Source organism: Apteryx mantelli, chromosome 12 (assembly GCF_036417845.1).
Source record: "Apteryx mantelli isolate bAptMan1 chromosome 12, bAptMan1.hap1, whole genome shotgun sequence".
Taxonomy (NCBI): Eukaryota; Metazoa; Chordata; class Aves; order Apterygiformes; family Apterygidae; genus Apteryx; species Apteryx mantelli.
Window position 1 is genome coordinate 11,037,542 of NC_089989.1, and position 22,581 is coordinate 11,060,122.

Sequence of the window (22,581 nt, forward strand, 5' to 3'; positions counted from 1 at the left end):
TATCCCCAGCAGAAGTCTTATTTGGCATCAGTTGCTACAGGAACTTATATCCCAGCTAAGACCAGCCTGTTGGATGGAGATGAACGGCTAACCCAGTATGTTCTAGGTATGCAAACAAGGTTTGAAAATCTTAAAATTATATATGTATTTATTTGTGAGATAAACACTGTCAAAGCTCAAGACATTTGTCTTGATACTGAACAAAATGTTTGTCATTTTGAAATACATCCTGATGAAACCCCTGAAACTATACTTGTATATATTGGAAAAGGATGTGTTTGTATGAGAACCCTCTGTAATCTTATATTCGTAGATAACATTACTGTAGACACAAGTAATCGCTCAAATATTGGTGTTTGTAATTTTACCAAAATTATGGGATGTGGCTTTTAATTATTCAGCTCCTGTTGTGTCTTATCAGTTATTACAATCTAATTATACCTTAAGTCAAGATTGATCGCCTACCCCCATCGGAATGAATCTTACATTGGTAAAGGAACTACTACAACATGATGACCTGTGTCAACTGTTAAAACGCATCTGAAACAATGGACAGAAAGCTCTAATCACCGTTCATCATGATACAGAAGAGATACAGCCCATCTCGGAAAGAGTGAAGAAGGATGGAGAATATCATTGGTGGGAGGCTCTTCTGGGATGGTCACCAACCGCAACAGGGATCTATAATCACATGTTGCACCCAGTAGTAGTTGTGTTAAGTTTGACCATGTTACACCCGTTGCTTACAACCATATTGTATATGAGATGATGGAGAGTGATAGTACGCCTCGAAAGGCTTCGAGAACTCTGCTTAGCATATTGGCAGGGATGCTTAATAAAAACAAAGGGAGGACTGTTAGAGAATATTGAACTGAAGCTGTTTAGAATTAATTGCTTAGCATAACTTGCTTAGCATTAGTAGCTAAATTTGCTGAAGCCTTAGGCCTCGGGCCGTGAACTTTTAGTTAGATAAGTAAAAGGGGGCCCCAGAGCTGATTCAAGCAGGAGAGATAAAGAAGCTGCACGGATGGCAGGAGTAGCCAACCTTGAAGATAAGCAGCAGCCTGCCTGGAGACAATGAAGGGGCCCAAGGAAGAAGGGGAAGAACCCAGACCTAACTGTTACTATTGGTCCAAACTATCGCTTGAGGGGTGGGGAATTTAGATTGTAAGGGTATAATTGCCCAGGATTTCTTTGTTCGGGGTCCCTCTTCGGAGGCACCCAGCTTGAGCTGTAATTACCGCGCGTGTATCACTAAATTTTATTTTTCTTCAATCTGACTTCGAACTTCTGCCTCAGCAGGAACCTAGGTCGGACCCTGTTATGGAGGCCGGCGAGCCTGATTTTCCATAACGTCTCCTAAGTGGCTCCTCCAAAGGGATGTTTCCTGAGCGCCGCCAGCGCATCTCTGAAACGTGGATTGTTTTCTGTGCTCTACTGCAGTTGTATGACGTAAACAACTGAACAAAATAGATCCTCCTCGTATTGGCGAGGATGAGGAGGGAGGCAGAAGCAAAGAAATTCAATCGCGTATCATAAGTCAAATAAGCAGTGACTGCTCAGCATGTAAGACTGTGCCCAAAGACCAGTGCTAAGATTAACGGAGTGCCTAAACTCCACCGTGTTCTGGTCTCCCCCTGTTTTGGAACAGATATCTCCAAGCTCGTGTACAAACCTTCCCATTTCTTTGCGTCTGCTGTATAGAGGCTTGGGCTTCCATGCCATGTGGCAGAGGTAGAAAGTCCCCTGTAGTCTCCAGAAATGTTTTCTGTGTCTCGTTACTTTTCCCTTAAATAATTCCCCCTTAATGCTCGTAGATTCTCTAACGCCGGAAGAGAGCACGGGCTAAACTTGCGAGCAGCCCTCCAGGGCTGCTTTGGCACATGGCAGCAGTGCCTGGGGGCTCGTGGCTGTGCCCAGCCGGGGCCCCGGGAGGAAGGGTTTCGGCGCGCGGGGCTCTCTCCCCGCAGCGCCCCAGCACAGCGGACCTCTGCCCAGAGCCTGCTGCCAGCGCCAGCCCTGCGAGCGCCCTGCGGGAGCGCCCCTGCTCTAAGGCCCGGGCCCTGCTGCCCGACGCGTGCCTGAGGCCCCGGGTGTGCGCAGAGCCCCGCCGCGGGGACGGGGGGCCTGGGGGAGAGCGGGCAGGCTCGTGCTGTGCTCCACCGCCAAGGGCTGTACGTGGGACGTCCGTTCGCCCTGGGCTCTGGGGCTGTGGGCCATCCGGGCCAGAGGTGCCCGGCAGGATCCACCCAAGCCCCTGGGGCCAGGAGAGCCCAGGCTGCATGGCCAAAAGGCCAGGGTGCTGCACGGGCACCCGGTCACCAGCACTGCGAACTGCTCTTGTCCCGCAAAGGAAGCCCGCGATTTCCCTGGCTCCGCAGCTCCCAGCACCCGCCCTTGGCTCCGTCTCAGCCCAGCCGGCCTCCTGAGGCCAGCAAGGCCAGAGGCACGTGGACAAGGCGCTCGCCAGGTCTGGGGAAGGTCTTGCCAACAGCTGGTGAGAACAGAGCCCCGCCGGTGCCCTCCCCGAAACCAGCCCCCGAGAAAGGCGACGGAGGAGGAAGGCAAGGAAGAAAAGTGAGATCTCCCAGCACCGTTGAGATTAGGTGGCACTTTTATTCTGCAGGGGGCAGGGGAGTGGTGCCGTTGTTGGGGCTGCCCCACGGCTCGTCCTGCGGGGTGTTCAGGACCGGCTGTAAGGATGTTGTGTCCGGCGGAATAGCCGGGAGCGTCCTGGCCGTCGCTCTGGCCCTGGCCGTCCTGCCTGGGGGCTGCTCTCAGGAGCCGGAGGTAGAAGACGACTCTGATTTGTCCTGGCTGCTGGTTTGGGAGGTGGCCAAGTCCGACGCGGATGTGGAGGGTGTAGTGGAGCCCGAGGATGACTCTGATTCTCCCTGGCTGCTTGTGCTGGGCTTGGCCACATCCGGCTCCGAGCTGGAGTGTGTAGCGGAGCCGGAGGATGCCGCCACTCCTGGCTGGCTGCTGGTGTCGGGGCCGGACCGCTCTGGCTGTGCCCTGGGGGCTGTAAGGGAGGTGGGAAGGTCAGCAGCACGGCCCCGAGCCCTTGCCTGGCCCTGGCCCGAGCCCGGGCACCTGGGTGCTTTGCCTCTTACCGGGGCCCCTGCCGGCGCACCCGTCGCATTCCCAGGCATCCATGTCGGCTGCCACAGCCGAGCACCGTCGGTGCGTCCCTTTGGGTGCGCAGGAGGAGCATAAGAGCAGCTCCCAGGGCCTGCGGAAGCAAAGGGCAGAGCTCTTGCGCTAAGTGCCTGCTCCCGGCACGACGGCATCTGCTGTCGCCCCGGCAGCTGCCACGCTGCAGCTTTGGTGACGTACCCGCTCTCCTCCGCCTGCTGCCTGCCTTTCCGATGGAGGCACTGGCCGGCATCACACTGGCTGTGCCTCTTGTAAAGCTCTTCATATCTCCCGTCCTCCTCCCAGGCTGGTGGTCTGCAGAGAAGGAAGGGAAAGGCATGAGCCTCCCCCGCGTCGGGCACGTGCAGGACGTCCCTGCTCTCCCGGCCCCCCGCCCCACTTCCAGCTCCGTGCGGAAGCAGGGCCCCGGCTAGCCGGAGCCCTGCGGGCCAGGACTGCCTCGGGAGCCCTTGGCCCGGCACAGCCCTTGGGCCCTTCTGCCTCGGGAGCCCGGCACGAGGGCAGCAGGAAACCAACCTGAACGGGACCAGGATCCCCATTTTTAACATTTCAGGAAGAAACTTCCTCGTTTTTCACTGCAGGCAGCGGAAGCATTCCCTGCCCGCGCTGGTGGCCTGTCCCTGCGGGAGAGAGACAAGCAGCGTTCGCGGGGCGCTGCTGGGCCCCGGCGGTGCCCACGGGGCGAGGGAAGGCTCCTACCTGGATGCGGCCCCGGTGGAACCAGGCCCCTTTGCAGGACGGGCACACCATGGTGCCAGAGGACAGGTTTTCATCCACCAGCTCCATGCAGATGATGCAGGTGGTGTGTGCGTCGGGACGCACGGGCACCGCCTGCTCCGGGCGGTGCTCCGAGCAGAAGGACCTGGGGTGAACATGGAGGAGAGGGGCAAGGTCAGGAAGCGCTGAGGCCTTCCACGATGCCCAGAGCAGGGCAAAGGGGGCACAGAGGAGCCCTCCGCGGCCTGGCTCTGGCTCCGGCAGCTTCCCCGGCTGCTCGGCCAGCGCCGGCACGAGGGCCGTCGAGGCAGGGAGGCTCCGGCGCCAGGGCCGGCAGCCCTTACCTGTACGCCTTGAAGAACTGCGTCACGCAGCCGTTCTCGGAGGCGCAGGGGAGGTGGAAGCTGCGGCTGCAGCCCTTCTCCTGGCAGTTAATTGCGGCTCCGCGCTCGCCGCAAGCAAAGCAGCTCTGCAAAGAGCGCGGCAGCCGCCGTCGGCAACGTGCGCTGCGCCTCCGCGGCCAGCCCCACACCCCCAGGACTGCCTTGGGAGCCCTTGGCCCGGCACAGCCCTTGGGCCCTTCTGCCTCGGGAGCCCGGCACGAGGGCAGCAGGAAACCAACCTGAACGGGAATTTTTTTCCCCTAAGCCCTCATATCACATAATTGTTAGAGTAGCAGCAATGGGTATTAGAGTACTTGTAGACAGCTGAGCCTAAATGCAGAGATGGCTTTCCAAACGCAATATGGGCAAGTAAACACTGATATATAAACCCTGTGCTATTTTGTCCAGTTAATATAATGCTATATGGGGGGGGGGGGGGCGGGGAAAAATCCAAGATGAGAGCAGTTTCCATCAATACAAAACAATCTAATTAAATATGAATATTTCCTTTGTGCCAAGATATTACATATGCATTATGTGACTTACTTCTCCCCCACGGGTCTTGTTGCAAGAATGGTGTCTGATCAAGCAGAGAAAAGTGGTAGCAAGACTCTGTTTGCTCAGTCTAGTTTATTTAAAAGAACTAACAAACATTAAATAGGTGGCAGAAGCCTAAATGCAATGAACTTTTCACTGCTGCATTTGGTTTAAAAAAAATAAAAATAAAAAACTAAGTGGATGGTGGAAGAATATACTGCCAAAATCTCTTTCAACTTATATCACAAACTTGTGGATCACAATTCATCTTGCAGAGATAAAATCTTGCACCTACCATTCCTATGGCAGTAATGTTTCTTTGATATTAATATGATTGAAGAATTCAGGATATCCGTCTTGAAATGTTTCAGCTAAAATTCATTTTTTTCCATCCTCGCCTCATACTGTCTTTCAGACCGTTTCCTACGGTAAACATCATCTGCCAGAAAAAGATATTATATTAGCAATTTCCAAGAGCATGATGGAATTAAATGTATAAAGTCTACCATCTCTTTTTAAATTTTTCAATCCTATTTCCTCTTGCAGACACTGACAGGCAACTGAAAATTAAAACCAACATGAATCATTTCTACCCCTTAAAAATAGCTTATTCTTCCTCCCATCTAGGCTAAAGCTCTTCCCCTGGGTCTTGAGGAAATGTTCTTACAAGCAAACTAAGTTTCCAGTGTGATAACTTCTTTTATTTTTAATTATTCTCATGGGAAAGTAGACAATTGCCAAACTAGCTGAAGCCAAAGGTAAATTAAATTATAGACACAAAGCCCAATGCCTATGGTCTGCTAGCATGGCTTCAATATTCTAGCTTTTCTTAAGAACAAAGGAATGTACCCAACTTCAGTCTTCTTAACCGTTCTGCCTGCCTTCCCCCTTCCCCCAAATATCCAGCCTCAAAGGTGATGGAAATAAAAGTAGTCCTGTGATTTCTACTTTCAGTTGTTAGAAGTCCAAAATAACTGTTACTCTGAAGAGATACTTGACTCTGAAGCACTGTTCTGGAAGGCCCTGACTATATCAGCAAGGAACAGAGATGGCAAGCACAGTGACAAAACTGCATCCCTGCTTTGATGGGGTATCAGCAAGGTCAAACACAGCTGTGTAAAGGTAGAATCCTCCCACTTCTACAAAAATCCTTTCCTTTCTCCTTCAGGGAATGGCAGTGGCCTACGCAGTAGAAAAGTAACTGTAGGTACAGTGCTTGTGAGCTGAAGGAGCAGATTACGGTCCAAAAGGCGTAGAAGACTTAGACCTATGATATTTTACTGCAGCAGTAAGCCATAGTTTATCTTTGGCCAGATAAGAGTCTCTCACTGCCCCCCTCAAAAAAACCCTACCATTTTGCATGGATTATTGAGCAGTAATAAGGTTAAACTGCACAATTACTATTACTGTATTACGGTACCAGGCATGGCATTCTTTGCAAGAAAACAAGGCTTGCGTTGAAATGTAAAGGCTGCTACACAGCTGATATGCTTTAGTTTCTAACCTGACTTTATTACATGTATGCCACAGAAATATTAAGTTGAAAAAAACCACAGCAAACCCAAGCTTTCAAAAGTGAGCATGAGAAGCGGAGCGATTTTGTTTGCAGGGAGTGTCAGCTGTGGAAACTGTGTCAAGCTGTTTTATTCTATAGGAAAATCTCAAATAGATTTCCCATGAAAACTGGAGTGTTTTCACATAACACACAGTAGAGCTGAAACATTACAGTTCCTTGTTCTGAAATCTACAAAAAAACTTACAGTGAGACTTCTTAAAGGGAAAAGAGCACCACATAAAAACTAAATGTCCTAACTTCTAGAAACTGCCATTAGCTGAAAAAAGTTCTCATGACTCATTTTCATACTTTGTTTTCAATTATACATAAAAAGATTCCACATTTCAGACGAACCCCCACCTAAATCCTGACAAACCAGAAGAGTCTTTTTCAAGGTTAAAAATTCTAATTTAGTATTCTAAACCCAATATTGGGGGGGCGGGGGTGGGGAAGGTGCCCCGTGTCTTCTACTACCGCTAGAGAGGCAGAATCTGGAGTGTCAAACCCTACCCTAGTGGGAGAACTGGTTGATTTTCTGAATATCTTTAAAGTCCTCCAGGTCAGGACACCACATCAGACCCTCCACACTACTCGATTTTTGGTTTTTTTTCCTCTCCCCTTCTTCAAGCAGCCTCTTCTACATTATATTGACCTCCAGAGGAGCCGCGGAGCACACTAGCGGATCAGAGCACGTGGCTGATGCAGGACTGCCAGAGCCTTCAGCTACGGGAGGAGCTGCGCGTGCGGGGGAGGGCAGCGCGCTGTCAGTCCCGTGTCTGCAGCGAGCGACCTTCGACAGGCCTGCGCGGGGAAGGAGCCGCTGCGCTGCGGCCCTCACTTACAAAACGTCTCCTTGCCAATACGGACGTTGATCATGAACCACTCCATCGCTCCCCCGAGCAGAAAGAAGAAGGGCAGGAACCGGTAGGCGCCGAAGCGCTGCTTCCCGGGCATCAGCTGCAAGAAGCGCTTCACCTTCTTGCTCACCAGCATGACCAGGCCGGGATCAGCGACTTCAGGAGCTGATTAAAAAGCAAAGCAAACCCAAACCAAAACAACAACAAGAAAGCGGGGGCGTGTGAAAGGAGGAACGCACCGTACAACAGCCCCCAACACGCCGAGGTCAAACCGCGCCCGCCAAGAGGAGCCCTCGGCACCGCGCCCCGGCCGCTGTGGGGGAGACCGGGAACAGGGCCGCAGCCCGCTGCCTGACGGCGGCAGAGTAACGGGGCGCCCAGGGCCAACCTCGCCCCCGCCCCGCCTGCAGCTGCAGCAGCCCCTTCAGCTCCCAACGGCCCTAACCGTCCCCGACCCTTCGCCCGCCCGGCGGAGCGCGCAGCCAATCAGCAGAGGCGCCTCGCGCGCGCGCGACCCCCCCCCGGGCAGCGCGCGCCCCTCACCTCCGGCGAGAGCGGCCGGGCAGCGCAGCGCAGCGCAGCGCAGCGCAGCGCGAGCCCCGGCAACAGCGCCGCGGAAGGGCGTGCTCTGCCGCCACGTGACGCCGCCTCGCCTGATTGGCGGGAGCGGCGCCGGGGGGCGGGACGGGGCGGCGGCCCGAGTAGCTGGGGCACGGCTGGCGCTGCTCTTTCCGGCCCGGGAGCAGGAGATTGGAAGTGCGGATGCAACCTGGCTCCTCCCGCAGGGCGGTGCAGAGCGCTACCGCTAAGCCCCTGGGCTGGCCCGAATCAAGTCTTGTAAGCGTTGTTTATTTATTTCAAAATCATGTCTCTGTACGTTGGAGGCGGTTCAGTCGATTGCAGTAAAATTTAGGATATAATGGCTACAGTCTAGAATTCAAAACCAGCAAAAGAAGCTTTTTCTGACTCTGGTTTAAAGAAAAAAAAAGACACGTCTGTCTAGCTGGTGCCCCCCCTTGTTGCGCGCGTGCCCCCCCTTTGTTGCACGCTCGCGCATGCGCCCCCCGCTTTCTCGCGCGCTCTCGGTATTTGAACCCCTCATTTGTTTTCCACCACCGTTCATTTTACTGGAGTAAGTGAAACTTCCATATTAAAATAAAAGTACGTATGGGAAACGGTTGGTTTCTGTGAGAGTGGAAAATAGATTAATCTAGGACCGGTATTTGCATAAACCACTTGGAGACCACTTATTATTTGTTCCACTTTCTCAGTCCTTCCCTTCTGTGAGAAAACTTACTGCTTGCGTAAAAACTCAAGATGTCTCTGTACAGTAAGAAAAGGTGGATTAGAAATCAGAGGTTGAACTGTTGAAGGAACGGAAATGGAATCACAGTGCTGAGCTGGAAGAACAGGAGAAGAAAACCAGTGGAGATCAATGTGCCTCTGCTGCGAAGAGTCCATGTGATGAAGCGAGTCCAGAGAGCACGTGATGATGGATATACCAAAGCTCGGACAATAAAACCTGAAGCTGAGAAGTTTGGTCGGCAATTGAAGGAAGCTTAAGGAGCTTTCAGAGCAGTGGTGAGAGGCAATGTTGTGGATTGGATCATTCAGCTTGCTAGAGGGTGACTCAGTCTCTGCAAAGGGTATTGCAGGAAAAGCAGGGTGCGGTTGCAGCCATCAGTACGGGATTTAGAGAGGAAGACATTGACTAAAGTGGACGAATGTGGAGCTAGTTGGTACAGTCCAAACCGTTTTGATGCAGATACTCCAGTTGACCTGGAAAACGCATTCCTTTCCCTATGCTTCTTTGCAAAATGACTAAGAACAAACAACTCAGAAGGGCTCTCTCTCTCGCGCAGGACCGTACGGGCAGCCCTGATGCAAAAGAATGGCCGTCATCCACAATTTCTCCCAAACTCCGACACTCCCAGAACAAGTTTTCTTATCCTGTGAATGCGAATGTTTAGTTCTGGTGTGGATCGTAGGATGCAGGGAGTTCCTGGCAGCAGGAAGTCGAGTTGTGGTGCAGACCGTACCTTCCCCAATAATATACATGGTGTCTGCAAGACCTCCAAGCAGGCAGGTATCAAGCCCGCAGTAAGCCCAGTGAATCCTAGGTGTAATGAATTGGGGAAGAGCAGTGGGGAAAAATGAAAGGTTTTTGCCGAGGTACTGTATGGATTGCTAATGGAAGGGTATGAGTATGAGTGCGCACTATCAGTGTATCAGAGAAAAATGGGCCGATTAAGTCTTGACTTGGTCTTGAATGAGCAAAAGAAAGAATTTGGCAAATACTGTTTGCTACAGATCCACTTGCTTTAAACAAGGGAGGAAAAACAGTTTTACAACAATTTGGGTAAAGCAGGAGACCGAAACAAAAGGAAGGGTGCCCACTTTGCTCACGGAGATGAAATTTCAGCTATTAAAAAGATAATAGAAGAAGATTCAGAGAAACCGCTAGCTATTTTCACAGATTTGGAATAGGTTTGCCAATCTCTGTTTCCCAAACAAGATGGGGAAGGAAAGGGACATGTTCAGAGGGTGGTAAAACAGTAATACACACCACCCTTTGGGAACGTGGGCTCAGTCCCCAAGGATTACACAAGCAGTGTGTTTGAAAAAGCACAGTCCAGTTGTGGTTGTGGAAAAAGCTGATTGTACAGGGTAGCAGGAAGAAGTAGCGAAACAAAGAACGGACACCTCTTGGGACAAGTGGTTTCATCCATCTCAGTTAAAGCTTTGGAAAAGCGAATCAAAAATGTAACTCAGTATCTGTGGATGCGGTAATCAAAGGCACTCCAGGATGCATCAGAGCGATAGCAGCTACAGCAGCCCTTATTAGAAAAACACGACCTGTAGTTTTGGGTCACCCAATGACTGTGTATATGCCACAGAAGAAGAAAGAGAATTGGAAAAAGCGTGAAGCGGTTCAAGACGAAAAAGGAATTTGGACTATCAGGGGTAAGCCCCTCCTTTCCTTAAGGTATTTACTTTCTATGGTTAGGTGATATCATGATCGTGGACATGGAGGAGCATTGACTGTTGCCTCATGTATTCTACAAACCTGGGCGGCTCCCGAGTGCATGTGGTTGCGAAATGCATAACAACAACCTGCCCAACTTGCCAAAAATTTAACGATACTTATCCAAAGATTAACAGAAGAGGCCGCCCACGGGCTTATTTTCCATTCCAGCGTCTACAAATTGACTATGCTGACATGCCAGCAGCGGAAAGATTTAAACATCTCCTTGTGATAGTTGATCAGCTAAGCAGATGGGTGGAAGCCTTTCCTACCTGCAAAGCAGATACGGCTGCAGTGATTAAAGCCTTGTCAAAAGAAATTGTCCCTAGGTATGGAGTCCCAGAAACTATAGATTCAGATAGGGGTTCTCACTTTTCAGCTGGAGTTTTAGGGAAATTATATCAAATGCTAGGAATTCATAGAGAATTGTACACACCTTATCATCCCCAGTCTTGAGGACAAATTGAGAGAATGAACAGAACTATTAAAAACAAGTGAGCACGGGTATGTACACAGGCAAGTCTCAAATGGCCTAATGCCTTAAACTTAGTGCTGTGGGAAATTAGAACAACCCCTGTACAACCGGGAGGATTATCCCCAGCAGAAGTCTTATTTGGGCATCAGTTGGCTACAGGAACTTATATCCCAGCTAAGACCAGCCTGTTGGATGGAGATGAACGGCTAACCCAGTATGTTCTAGGTATGCAAACAAAGGTTTGAAAATCTTAAAATTATATATGTATTTATTTGTGAGATAAACACTGTCAAAGCTCAAGACATTTGTCTTGATACTGAACAAAATGTTTGTCATTTTGAAATACATCCTGATGAAACCCCTGAAACTATACTTGTATATATTGGAAAAGGATGTGTTTGTATGAGAACCCTCTGTAATCTTATATTCGTAGATAACATTACTGTAGACACAAGTAATCGCTCAAATATTGGTGTTTGTAATTTTACCAAAATTATGGGATGTGGCTTTAATTATTCAGCTCCTGTTGTGTCTTATCAGTTATTACAATCTAATTATACCTTAAGTCAAGATTGATCGCCTACCCCCATCGGAATGAATCTTACATTGGTAAAGGAACTACTACAACATGATGACCTGTGTCAACTGTTAAAACGCATCTGAAACAATGGACAGAAAGCTCTAATCACCGTTCATCATGATACAGAAGAGATACAGCCCATCTCGGAAAGAGTGAAGAAGGATGGAGAATATCATTGGTGGGAGGCTCTTCTGGGATGGTCACCAACCGCAACAGGGGTCTATAATCACATGTTGCACCCAGTAGTAGTTGTGTTAAGTTTGACCATGTTACACCCGTTGCTTACAACCATATTGTATATGAGATGATGGAGAGTGATAGTACGCCTCGAAAGGCTTCGAGAACTCTGCTTAGCATATTGGCAGGGATGCTTAATAAAAACAAAGGGAGGACTGTTAGAGAATATTGAACTGAAGCTGTCCAGAATTAATTGCTTAGCATAACTTGCTTAGCATTAGTAGCTAAATTTGCTGAAGCCTTAGGCCTCGGGCCGTGAACTTTTAGTTAGATAAGTAAAAGGGGGCCCCAGAGCTGATTCAAGCAGGAGAGATAAAGAAGCTGCACGGATGGCAGGAGTAGCCAACCTTGAAGATAAGCAGCAGCCTGCCTGGAGACAATGAAGGGGCCCAAGGAAGAAGGGGAAGAACCCAGACCTAACTGTTACTATTGGTCCAAACTATCGCTTGAGGGGTGGGGAATTTAGATTGTAAGGGTATAATTGCCCAGGGATTTCTTTGTTCGGGGTCCCTCTTCGGAGGCACCCAGCTTGAGCTGTAATTACCGCGCGTGTATCACTAAATTTTATTTTTCTTCAATCTGACTTCGAACTTCTGCCTCAGCAGGAACCTAGGGTCGGACCCTGTTATGGAGGCCGGCGAGCCTGATTTTCCATAACGTCCCCTAAGTGGCTCCTCCAAAGGGATGTTTCCTGAGCGCCGCCAGCGCATCTCTGAAACGTGGATTGTTTTCTGTGCTCTACCTGCAGTTGTATGACGTAAACAACTGAACAAAATAGATCCTCGTCGTATTGGCGAGGATGAGGAGGGAGGCAGAAGCAAAGAAATTCAATCGCGTATCATAAGTCAAATAAGCAGTGACTGCTCAGCATGTAAGACTGTGCCCAAAGACCAGTGCTAAGATTAACGGAGTGCCTAAACTCCACCGTGTTCTGGTCTCCCCCTGTTTTGGAACAGATATCTCCAAGCTCGTGTACAAACCTTCCCATTTCTTTGCGTCTGCTGTATAGAGGCTTGGGCTTCCATGCCATGTGGCAGAGGTAGAAAGTCCCCTGTAGTCTCCAGAAATGTTTTCTGTGTCTCGTTACTTTTCCCTTAAATAATTCCCCCTTAATGCTCGTAGATTCTCTAACGCCGGAAGAGAGCACGGGCTAAACTTGCGAGCAGCCCTCCAGGGCTGCTTTGGCACATGGCAGCAGTGCCTGGGGGCTCGTGGCTGTGCCCAGCCGGGGCCCCGGGAGGAAGGGTTTCGGCGCGCGGGGCTCTCTCCCCGCAGCGCCCCAGCACAGCGGACCTCTGCCCAGAGCCTGCTGCCAGCGCCAGCCCTGCGAGCGCCCTGCGGGAGCGCCCCTGCTCTAAGGCCCGGGCCCTGCTGCCCGACGCGTGCCTGAGGCCCCGGGTGTGCGCAGAGCCCCGCCGCGGGGACGGGGGGCCTGGGGGAGAGCGGGCAGGCTCGTGCTGTGCTCCACCGCCAAGGGCTGTACGTGGGACGTCCGTTCGCCCTGGGCTCTGGGGCTGTGGGCCATCCGGGCCAGAGGTGCCCGGCAGGATCCACCCAAGCCCCTGGGGCCAGGAGAGCCCAGGCTGCATGGCCAAAAGGCCAGGGTGCTGCACGGGCACCCGGTCACCAGCACTGCGAACTGCTCTTGTCCCGCAAAGGAAGCCCGCGATTTCCCTGGCTCCGCAGCTCCCAGCACCCGCCCTTGGCTCCGTCTCAGCCCAGCCGGCCTCCTGAGGCCAGCAAGGCCAGAGGCACGTGGACAAGGCGCTCGCCAGGTCTGGGGAAGGTCTTGCCAACAGCTGGTGAGAACAGAGCCCCGCCGGTGCCCTCCCCGAAACCAGCCCCCGAGAAAGGCGACGGAGGAGGAAGGCAAGGAAGAAAAGTGAGATCTCCCAGCACCGTTGAGATTAGGTGGCACTTTTATTCTGCAGGGGGCAGGGGAGTGGTGCCGTTGTTGGGGCTGCCCCACGGCTCGTCCTGCGGGGTGTTCAGGACCGGCTGTAAGGATGTTGTGTCCGGCGGAATAGCCGGGAGCGTCCTGGCCGATGCTCTGGCCCTGGCCGTCCTGCCTGGGGGCTGCTCTCAGGAGCCGGAGGTAGAAGACGACTCTGATTTGTCCTGGCTGCTGGTTTGGGAGGTGGCCAAGTCCGACGCGGATGTGGAGGGTGTAGTGGAGCCCGAGGATGACTCTGATTCTCCCTGGCTGCTTGTGCTGGGCTTGGCCACATCCGGCTCCGAGCTGGAGTGTGTAGCGGAGCCGGAGGATGCCGCCACTCCTGGCTGGCTGCTGGTGTCGGGGCCGGACCGCTCTGGCTGTGCCCTGGGGGCTGTAAGGGAGGTGGGAAGGTCAGCAGCACGGCCCCGAGCCCTTGCCTGGCCCTGGCCCGAGCCCGGGCACCTGGGTGCTTTGCCTCTTACCGGGGCCCGTGCCGGCGCACCCGTCGCATTCCCAGGCATCCATGTCGGCTGCCACAGCCGAGCACCGTCGGTGCGTCCCTTTGGGTGCGCAGGAGGAGCATAAGAGCAGCTCCCAGGGCCTGCAGAAGCAAAGGGCAGAGCTCTTGCGCTAAGTGCCTGCTCCCGGCACGACGGCATCTGCTGCCGCCCCGGCAGCTGCCACGCTGCAGCTTTGGTGACGTACCCGCTCTCCTCCGCCTGCTGCCTGCCTTCCCGATGGAGGCACTGGCCGGCATCACACTGGCTGTGCCTCTCGTAAAGCTCTTCATATCTCCCGTCCTCCTCCCAGGCTGGTGGTCTGCAGAGAAGGAAGGGAAAGGCATGAGCCTCCCCCGCGTCGGGCACGTGCAGGACGTCCCTGCTCTCCCGGCCCCCCGCCCCGCTTCCAGCTCCGTGCGGAAGCAGGGCCCCGGCTAGCCGGAGCCCTGCGGGCCAGGACTGCCTCGGGAGCCCTTGGCCCGGCACAGCCCTTGGGCCCTTCTGCCTCGGGAGCCCGGCACGAGGGCAGCAGGAAACCAACCTGAACGGGACCAGGATCCCCATTTTTAACATTTCAGGAAGAAACTTCCTCGTTTTTCACTGCGGGCAGCGGAAGCATTCCCTGCCCGCGCTGGTGGCCTGTCCCTGCGGGAGAGACACAAGCGGCGTTCGCGGGGCGCTGCTGGGCCCCGGCGGCGCCCACGGGGCGAGGGAAGGCTCCTACCTGGATGCGGCCCCGGTGGAACCAGGCCCCTTTGCAGGACGGGCACACCATGGTGCCAGAGGACAGGTTTTCATCCACTGGCTCCATGCAGATGATGCAGGTGGTGTGTGCGTCGGGACGCACGGGCACCGCCTGCTCCGGGCGGTGCTCCGAGCAGAAGGACCTGGGGTGAACATGGAGGAGAGGGGCAAGGTCAGGAAGCGCTGAGGCCTTCCACGATGCCCAGAGCAGGGCAAAGGGGGCACAGAGGAGCCCTCCGCAGCCTGGCTCTGGCTCCGGCAGCTTCCCCGGCTGCTCGGCCAGCGCCGGCACGAGGGCCGTCGAGGCAGGGAGGCTCCGGCGCCAGGGCCGGCAGCCCTTACCTGTACGCCTTGAAGAACTGCGTCACGCAGCCGTTCTCGGAGGCGCAGGGGAGGTGGAAGCTGCGGCTGCAGCCCTTCTCCTGGCAGTTAATTGCAGCTCCGCGCTCGCCGCAAGCAAAGCAGCTCTGCAAAGAGCGCGGCAGCCGCCGTCGGCAACGTGCGCTGCGCCTCCGCGGCCAGCCCCACACCCCCAGGACTGCCTTGGGAGCCCTTGGCCCGGCACAGCCCTTGGGCCCTTCTGCCTCGGGAGCCCGGCACGAGGGCAGCAGGAAACCAACCTGAACGGGAATTTTTTTCCCCTAAGCCCTCATATCACATAATTGTTAGAGTAGCAGCAATGGGTATTAGAGTACTTGTAGACAGCTGAGCCTAAATGCAGAGATGGCTTTCCAAACGCAATATGGGCAAGTAAACACTGATATATAAACCCTGTGCTATTTTGTCCAGTTAATATAATGCTATATGGGGGGGGGGGGGCGGGGAAAAATCCAAGATGAGAGCAGTTTCCATCAATACAAAACAATCTAATTAAATATGAATATTTCCTTTGTGCCAAGATATTACATATGCATTATGTGACTTACTTCTCCCCCACGGGTCTTGTTGCAAGAATGGTGTCTGATCAAGCAGAGAAAAGTGGTAGCAAGACTCTGTTTGCTCAGTCTAGTTTATTTAAAAGAACTAACAAACATTAAATAGGTGGCAGAAGCCTAAATGCAATGAACTTTTCACTGCTGCATTTGGTTTAAAAAAAATAAAAATAAAAAACTAAGTGGATGGTGGAAGAATATACTGCCAAAATCTCTTTCAACTTATATCACAAACTTGTGGATCACAATTCATCTTGCAGAGATAAAATCTTGCACCTACCATTCCTATGGCAGTAATGTTTCTTTGATATTAATATGATTGAAGAATTCAGGATATCCGTCTTGAAATGTTTCAGCTAAAATTCATTTTTTTCCATCCTCGCCTCATACTGTCTTTCAGACCGTTTCCTACGGTAAACATCATCTGCCAGAAAAAGATATTATATTAGCAATTTCCAAGAGCATGATGGAATTAAATGTATAAAGTCTACCATCTCTTTTTAAATTTTTCAATCCTATTTCCTCTTGCAGACACTGACAGGCAACTGAAAATTAAAACCAACATGAATCATTTCTACCCCTTAAAAATAGCTTATTCTTCCTCCCATCTAGGCTAAAGCTCTTCCCCTGGGTCTTGAGGAAATGTTCTTACAAGCAAACTAAGTTTCCAGTGTGATAACTTCTTTTATTTTTAATTATTCTCATGGGAAAGTAGACAATTGCCAAACTAGCTGAAGCCAAAGGTAAATTAAATTATAGACACAAAGCCCAATGCCTATGGTCTGCTAGCATGGCTTCAATATTCTAGCTTTTCTTAAGAACAAAGGAATGTACCCAACTTCAGTCTTCTTAACCGTTCTGCCTGCCTTCCCCCTTCCCCCAAATATCCAGCCTCAAAGGTGATGGAAATAAAAGTAGTCCTGTGATTTCTACTTTCAGTTGTTAGAAGTCCAAAATAACTGTTACTCTGAAGAGATACTTGACTCTGAAGCACTGTTCTGGAAGGCCCTGACTATATCAGCAAGGAACAGAGATGGCAAGCACAGTGACAAAACTGCATCCCTGCTTTGATGGGGTATCAGCAAGGTCAAACACAGCTGTGTAAAGGTAGAATCCTCCCACTTCTACAAAAATCCTTTCCTTTCTCCTTCAGGGAATGGCAGTGGCCTACGCAGTAGAAAAGTAACTGTAGGTACAGTGCTTGTGAGCTGAAGGAGCAGATTACGGTCCAAAAGGCGTAGAAGACTTAGACCTATGATATTTTACTGCAGCAGTAAGCCATAGTTTATCTTTGGCCAGATAAGAGTCTCTCACTGCCCCCCTCAAAAAAACCCTACCATTTTGCATGGATTATTGAGCAGTAATAAGGTTAAACTGCACAATTACTATTACTGTATTACGGTACCAGGCATGGCATTCTTTGCAAGAAAACAAGGCTTGCGTTGAAATGTAAAGGCTGCTACACAGCTGATATGCTTTAGTTTCTAACCTGACTTTGTTACATGTATGCCACAGAAATATTAAGTTGAAAAAAACCACAGCAAACCCAAGCTTTCAAAAGTGAGCATGAGAAGCGGAGCGATTTTGTTTGCAGGGAGTGTCAGCTGTGGAAACTGTGTCAAGCTGTTTTATTCTATAGGAAAATCTCAAATAGATTTCCCATGAAAACTGGAGTGTTTTCACATAACACACAGTAGAGCTGAAACATTACAGTTCCTTGTTCTGAAATCTACAAAAAAACTTACAGTGAGACTTCTTAAAGGGAAAAGAGCACCACATAAAAACTAAATGTCCTAACTTCTAGAAACTGCCATTAGCTGAAAAAAGTTCTCATGACTCATTTTCATACTTTGTTTTCAATTATACATAAAAAGATTCCACATTTCAGACGAACCCCCACCTAAATCCTGACAAACCAGAAGAGTCTTTTTCAAGGTTAAAAATTCTAATTTAGTATTCTAAACCCAATATTGGGGGGGCGGGGGTGGGGAAGGTGCCCCGTGTCTTCTACTACCGCTAGAGAGGCAGAATCTGGAGTGTCAAACCCTACCCTAGTGGGAGAACTGGTTGATTTTCTGAATATCTTTAAAGTCCTCCAGGTCAGGACACCACATCAGACCCTCCACACTACTCGATTTTTGGTTTTTTTCCTCTCCCCTTCTTCAAGCAGCCTCTTCTACATTATATTGACCTCCAGAGGAGCCGCGGAGCACACTAGCGGATCAGAGCACGTGGCTGATGCAGGACTGCCAGAGCCTTCAGCTACGGGAGGAGCTGCGCGTGCGGGGGAGGGCAGCGCGCTGTCAGTCCCGTGTCTGCAGCGAGCGACCTTCGACAGGCCTGCGCGGGGAAGGAGCCGCTGCGCTGCGGCCCTCACTTACAAAACGTCTCCTTGCCAATACGGACGTTGATCATGAACCACTCCATCGCTCCCCCGAGCAGAAAGAAGAAGGGCAGGAACCGGTAGGCGCCGAAGCGCTGCTTCCCGGGCATCAGCTGCAAGAAGCGCTTCACCTTCTTGCTCACCAGCATGACCAGGCCGGGATCAGCGACTTCAGGAGCTGATTAAAAAGCAAAGCAAACCCAAACCAAAACAACAACAAGAAAGCGGGGGCGTGTGAAAGGAGGAACGCACCGTACAACAGCCCCCAACACGCCGAGGTCAAACCGCGCCCGCCAAGAGGAGCCCTCGGCACCGCGCCCCGGCCGCTGTGGGGGAGACCGGGAACAGGGCCGCAGCCCGCTGCCTGACGGCGGCAGAGTAACGGGGCGCCCAGGGCCAACCTCGCCCCCGCCCCGCCTGCAGCTGCAGCAGCCCCTTCAGCTCCCAACGGCCCTAACCGTCCCCGACCCTTCGCCCGCCCGGCGGAGCGCGCAGCCAATCAGCAGAGGCGCCTCGCGCGCGCGCGACCCCCCCCCGGGCAGCGCGCGCCCCTCACCTCCGGCGAGAGCGGCCGGGCAGCGCAGCGCAGCGCAGCGCAGCGCAGCGCGAGCCCCGGCAACAGCGCCGCGGAAGGGCGTGCTCTGCCGCCACGTGACGCCGCCTCGCCTGATTGGCGGGAGCGGCGCCGGGGGGCGGGACGGGGCGGCGGCCCGAGTAGCTGGGGCACGGCTGGCGCTGCTCTTTCCGGCCCGGGAGCAGGAGATTGGAAGTGCGGATGCAACCTGGCTCCTCCCGCAGGGCGGTGCAGAGCGCTACCGCTAAGCCCCTGGGCTGGCCCGAATCAAGTCTTGTAAGCGTTGTTTATTTATTTCAAAATCATGTCTCTGTACGTTGGAGGCGGTTCAGTCGATTGCAGTAAAATTTAGGATATAATGGCTACAGTCTAGAATTCAAAACCAGCAAAAGAAGCTTTTTCTGACTCTGGTTTAAAGAAAAAAAAAGACACGTCTGTCTAGCTGGTGCCCCCCCTTGTTGCGCGCGTGCCCCCCCTTTGTTGCACGCTCGCGCATGCGCCCCCCGCTTTCTCGCGCGCTCTCGGTATTTGAACCCCTCATTTGTTTTCCACCACCGTTCATTTTACTGGAGTAAGTGAAACTTCCATATTAAAATAAAAGTACGTATGGGAAACGGTTGGTTTCTGTGAGAGTGGAAAATAGATTAATCTAGGACCGGTATTTGCATAAACCACTTGGAGACCACTTATTATTTGTTCCACTTTCTCAGTCCTTCCCTTCTGTGAGAAAACTTACTGCTTGCGTAAAAACTCAAGATGTCTCTGTACAGTAAGAAAAGGTGGATTAGAAATCAGAGGTTGAACTGTTGAAGGAACGGAAATGGAATCACAGTGCTGAGCTGGAAGAACAGGAGAAGAAAACCAGTGGAGATCAATGTGCCTCTGCTGCGAAGAGTCCATGTGATGAAGCGAGTCCAGAGAGCACGTGATGATGGATATACCAAAGCTCGGACAATAAAACCTGAAGCTGAGAAGTTTGGTCGGCAATTGAAGGAAGCTTAAGGAGCTTTCAGAGCAGTGGTGAGAGGCAATGTTGTGGATTGGATCATTCAGCTTGCTAGAGGGTGACTCAGTCTCTGCAAAGGGTATTGCAGGAAAAGCAGGGTGCGGTTGCAGCCATCAGTACGGGATTTAGAGAGGAAGACATTGACTAAAGTGGACGAATGTGGAGCTAGTTGGTACAGTCCAAACCGTTTTGATGCAGATACTCCAGTTGACCTGGAAAACGCATTCCTTTCCCTATGCTTCTTTGCAAAATGACTAAGAACAAACAACTCAGAAGGGCTCTCTCTCTCGCGCAGGACCGTACGGGCAGCCCTGATGCAAAAGAATGGCCGTCATCCACAATTTCTCCCAAACTCCGACACTCCCAGAACAAGTTTTCTTATCCTGTGAATGCGAATGTTTAGTTCTGGTGTGGATCGTAGGATGCAGGGAGTTCCTGGCAGCAGGAAGTCGAGTTGTGGTGCAGACCGTACCTTCCCCAATAATATACATGGTGTCTGCAAGACCTCCAAGCAGGCAGGTATCAAGCCCGCAGTAAGCCCAGTGAATCCTAGGTGTAATGAATTGGGGAAGAGCAGTGGGGAAAAATGAAAGGTTTTTGCCGAGGTACTGTATGGATTGCTAATGGAAGGGTATGAGTATGAGTGCGCACTATCAGTGTATCAGAGAAAAATGGGCCGATTAAGTCTTGACTTGGTCTTGAATGAGCAAAAGAAAGAATTTGGCAAATACTGTTTGCTACAGATCCACTTGCTTTAAACAAGGGAGGAAAAACAGTTTTACAACAATTTGGGTAAAGCAGGAGACCGAAACAAAAGGAAGGGTGCCCACTTTGCTCACGGAGATGAAATTTCAGCTATTAAAAAGATAATAGAAGAAGATTCAGAGAAACCGCTAGCTATTTTCACAGATTTGGAATAGGTTTGCCAATCTCTGTTTCCCAAACAAGATGGGGAAGGAAAGGGACATGTTCAGAGGGTGGTAAAACAGTAATACACACCACCCTTTGGGAACGTGGGCTCAGTCCCCAAGGATTACACAAGCAGTGTGTTTGAAAAAGCACAGTCCAGTTGTGGTTGTGGAAAAAGCTGATTGTACAGGGTAGCAGGAAGAAGTAGCGAAACAAAGAACGGACACCTCTTGGGACAAGTGGTTTCATCCATCTCAGTTAAAGCTTTGGAAAAGCGAATCAAAAATGTAACTCAGTATCTGTGGATGCGGTAATCAAAGGCACTCCAGGATGCATCAGAGCGATAGCAGCTACAGCAGCCCTTATTAGAAAAACACGACCTGTAGTTTTGGGTCACCCAATGACTGTGTATATGCCACAGAAGAAGAAAGAGAATTGGAAAAAGCGTGAAGCGGTTCAAGACGAAAAAGGAATTTGGACTATCAGGGGTAAGCCCCTCCTTTCCTTAAGGTATTTACTTTCTATGGTTAGGTGATATCATGATCGTGGACATGGAGGAGCATTGACTGTTGCCTCATGTATTCTACAAACCTGGGCGGCTCCCGAGTGCATGTGGTTGCGAAATGCATAACAACAACCTGCCCAACTTGCCAAAAATTTAACGATACTTATCCAAAGATTAACAGAAGAGGCCGCCCACGGGCTTATTTTCCATTCCAGCGTCTACAAATTGACTATGCTGACATGCCAGCAGCGGAAAGATTTAAACATCTCCTTGTGATAGTTGATCAGCTAAGCAGATGGGTGGAAGCCTTTCCTACCTGCAAAGCAGATACGGCTGCAGTGATTAAAGCCTTGTCAAAAGAAATTGTCCCTAGGTATGGAGTCCCAGAAACTATAGATTCAGATAGGGGTTCTCACTTTTCAGCTGGAGTTTTAGGGAAATTATATCAAATGCTAGGAATTCATAGAGAATTGTACACACCTTATCATCCCCAGTCTTGAGGACAAATTGAGAGAATGAACAGAACTATTAAAAACAAGTGAGCACGGGTATGTACACAGGCAAGTCTCAAATGGCCTAATGCCTTAAACTTAGTGCTGTGGGAAATTAGAACAACCCCTGTACAACCGGGAGGATTATCCCCAGCAGAAGTCTTATTTGGGCATCAGTTGGCTACAGGAACTTATATCCCAGCTAAGACCAGCCTGTTGGATGGAGATGAACGGCTAACCCAGTATGTTCTAGGTATGCAAACAAAGGTTTGAAAATCTTAAAATTATATATGTATTTATTTGTGAGATAAACACTGTCAAAGCTCAAGACATTTGTCTTGATACTGAACAAAATGTTTGTCATTTTGAAATACATCCTGATGAAACCCCTGAAACTATACTTGTATATATTGGAAAAGGATGTGTTTGTATGAGAACCCTCTGTAATCTTATATTCGTAGATAACATTACTGTAGACACAAGTAATCGCTCAAATATTGGTGTTTGTAATTTTACCAAAATTATGGGATGTGGCTTTAATTATTCAGCTCCTGTTGTGTCTTATCAGTTATTACAATCTAATTATACCTTAAGTCAAGATTGATCGCCTACCCCCATCGGAATGAATCTTACATTGGTAAAGGAACTACTACAACATGATGACCTGTGTCAACTGTTAAAACGCATCTGAAACAATGGACAGAAAGCTCTAATCACCGTTCATCATGATACAGAAGAGATACAGCCCATCTCGGAAAGAGTGAAGAAGGATGGAGAATATCATTGGTGGGAGGCTCTTCTGGGATGGTCACCAACCGCAACAGGGGTCTATAATCACATGTTGCACCCAGTAGTAGTTGTGTTAAGTTTGACCATGTTACACCCGTTGCTTACAACCATATTGTATATGAGATGATGGAGAGTGATAGTACGCCTCGAAAGGCTTCGAGAACTCTGCTTAGCATATTGGCAGGGATGCTTAATAAAAACAAAGGGAGGACTGTTAGAGAATATTGAACTGAAGCTGTCCAGAATTAATTGCTTAGCATAACTTGCTTAGCATTAGTAGCTAAATTTGC

General features: G+C 50.7%; 1 protein-coding gene and 2 long non-coding RNA genes across 3 annotated transcripts in view; 1 reads left to right on the forward strand and 2 right to left on the reverse strand.

Moving 5' to 3' along the window:
* NT5DC2 (5'-nucleotidase domain containing 2) overlaps positions 1–22,581 on the forward strand; it is a 182,855-nt gene that overhangs the window by 110,278 nt on the left and 49,996 nt on the right. The gene's annotated exons all lie outside the window — the stretch shown is intronic.
* Positions 2,597–3,278, reverse strand: LOC136993194 (uncharacterized). The gene is made up of 2 exons (XR_010885427.1): positions 3,114–3,278; positions 2,597–3,022 (listed from the first exon to the last, which is right to left on the reverse strand). It is a non-coding gene; the product is annotated as an uncharacterized lncRNA (long non-coding RNA).
* On the reverse strand, positions 13,424–14,274 carry LOC136993196 (uncharacterized). The gene is made up of 2 exons (XR_010885428.1): positions 13,941–14,274; positions 13,424–13,849 (listed from the first exon to the last, which is right to left on the reverse strand). It is a non-coding gene; the product is annotated as an uncharacterized lncRNA (long non-coding RNA).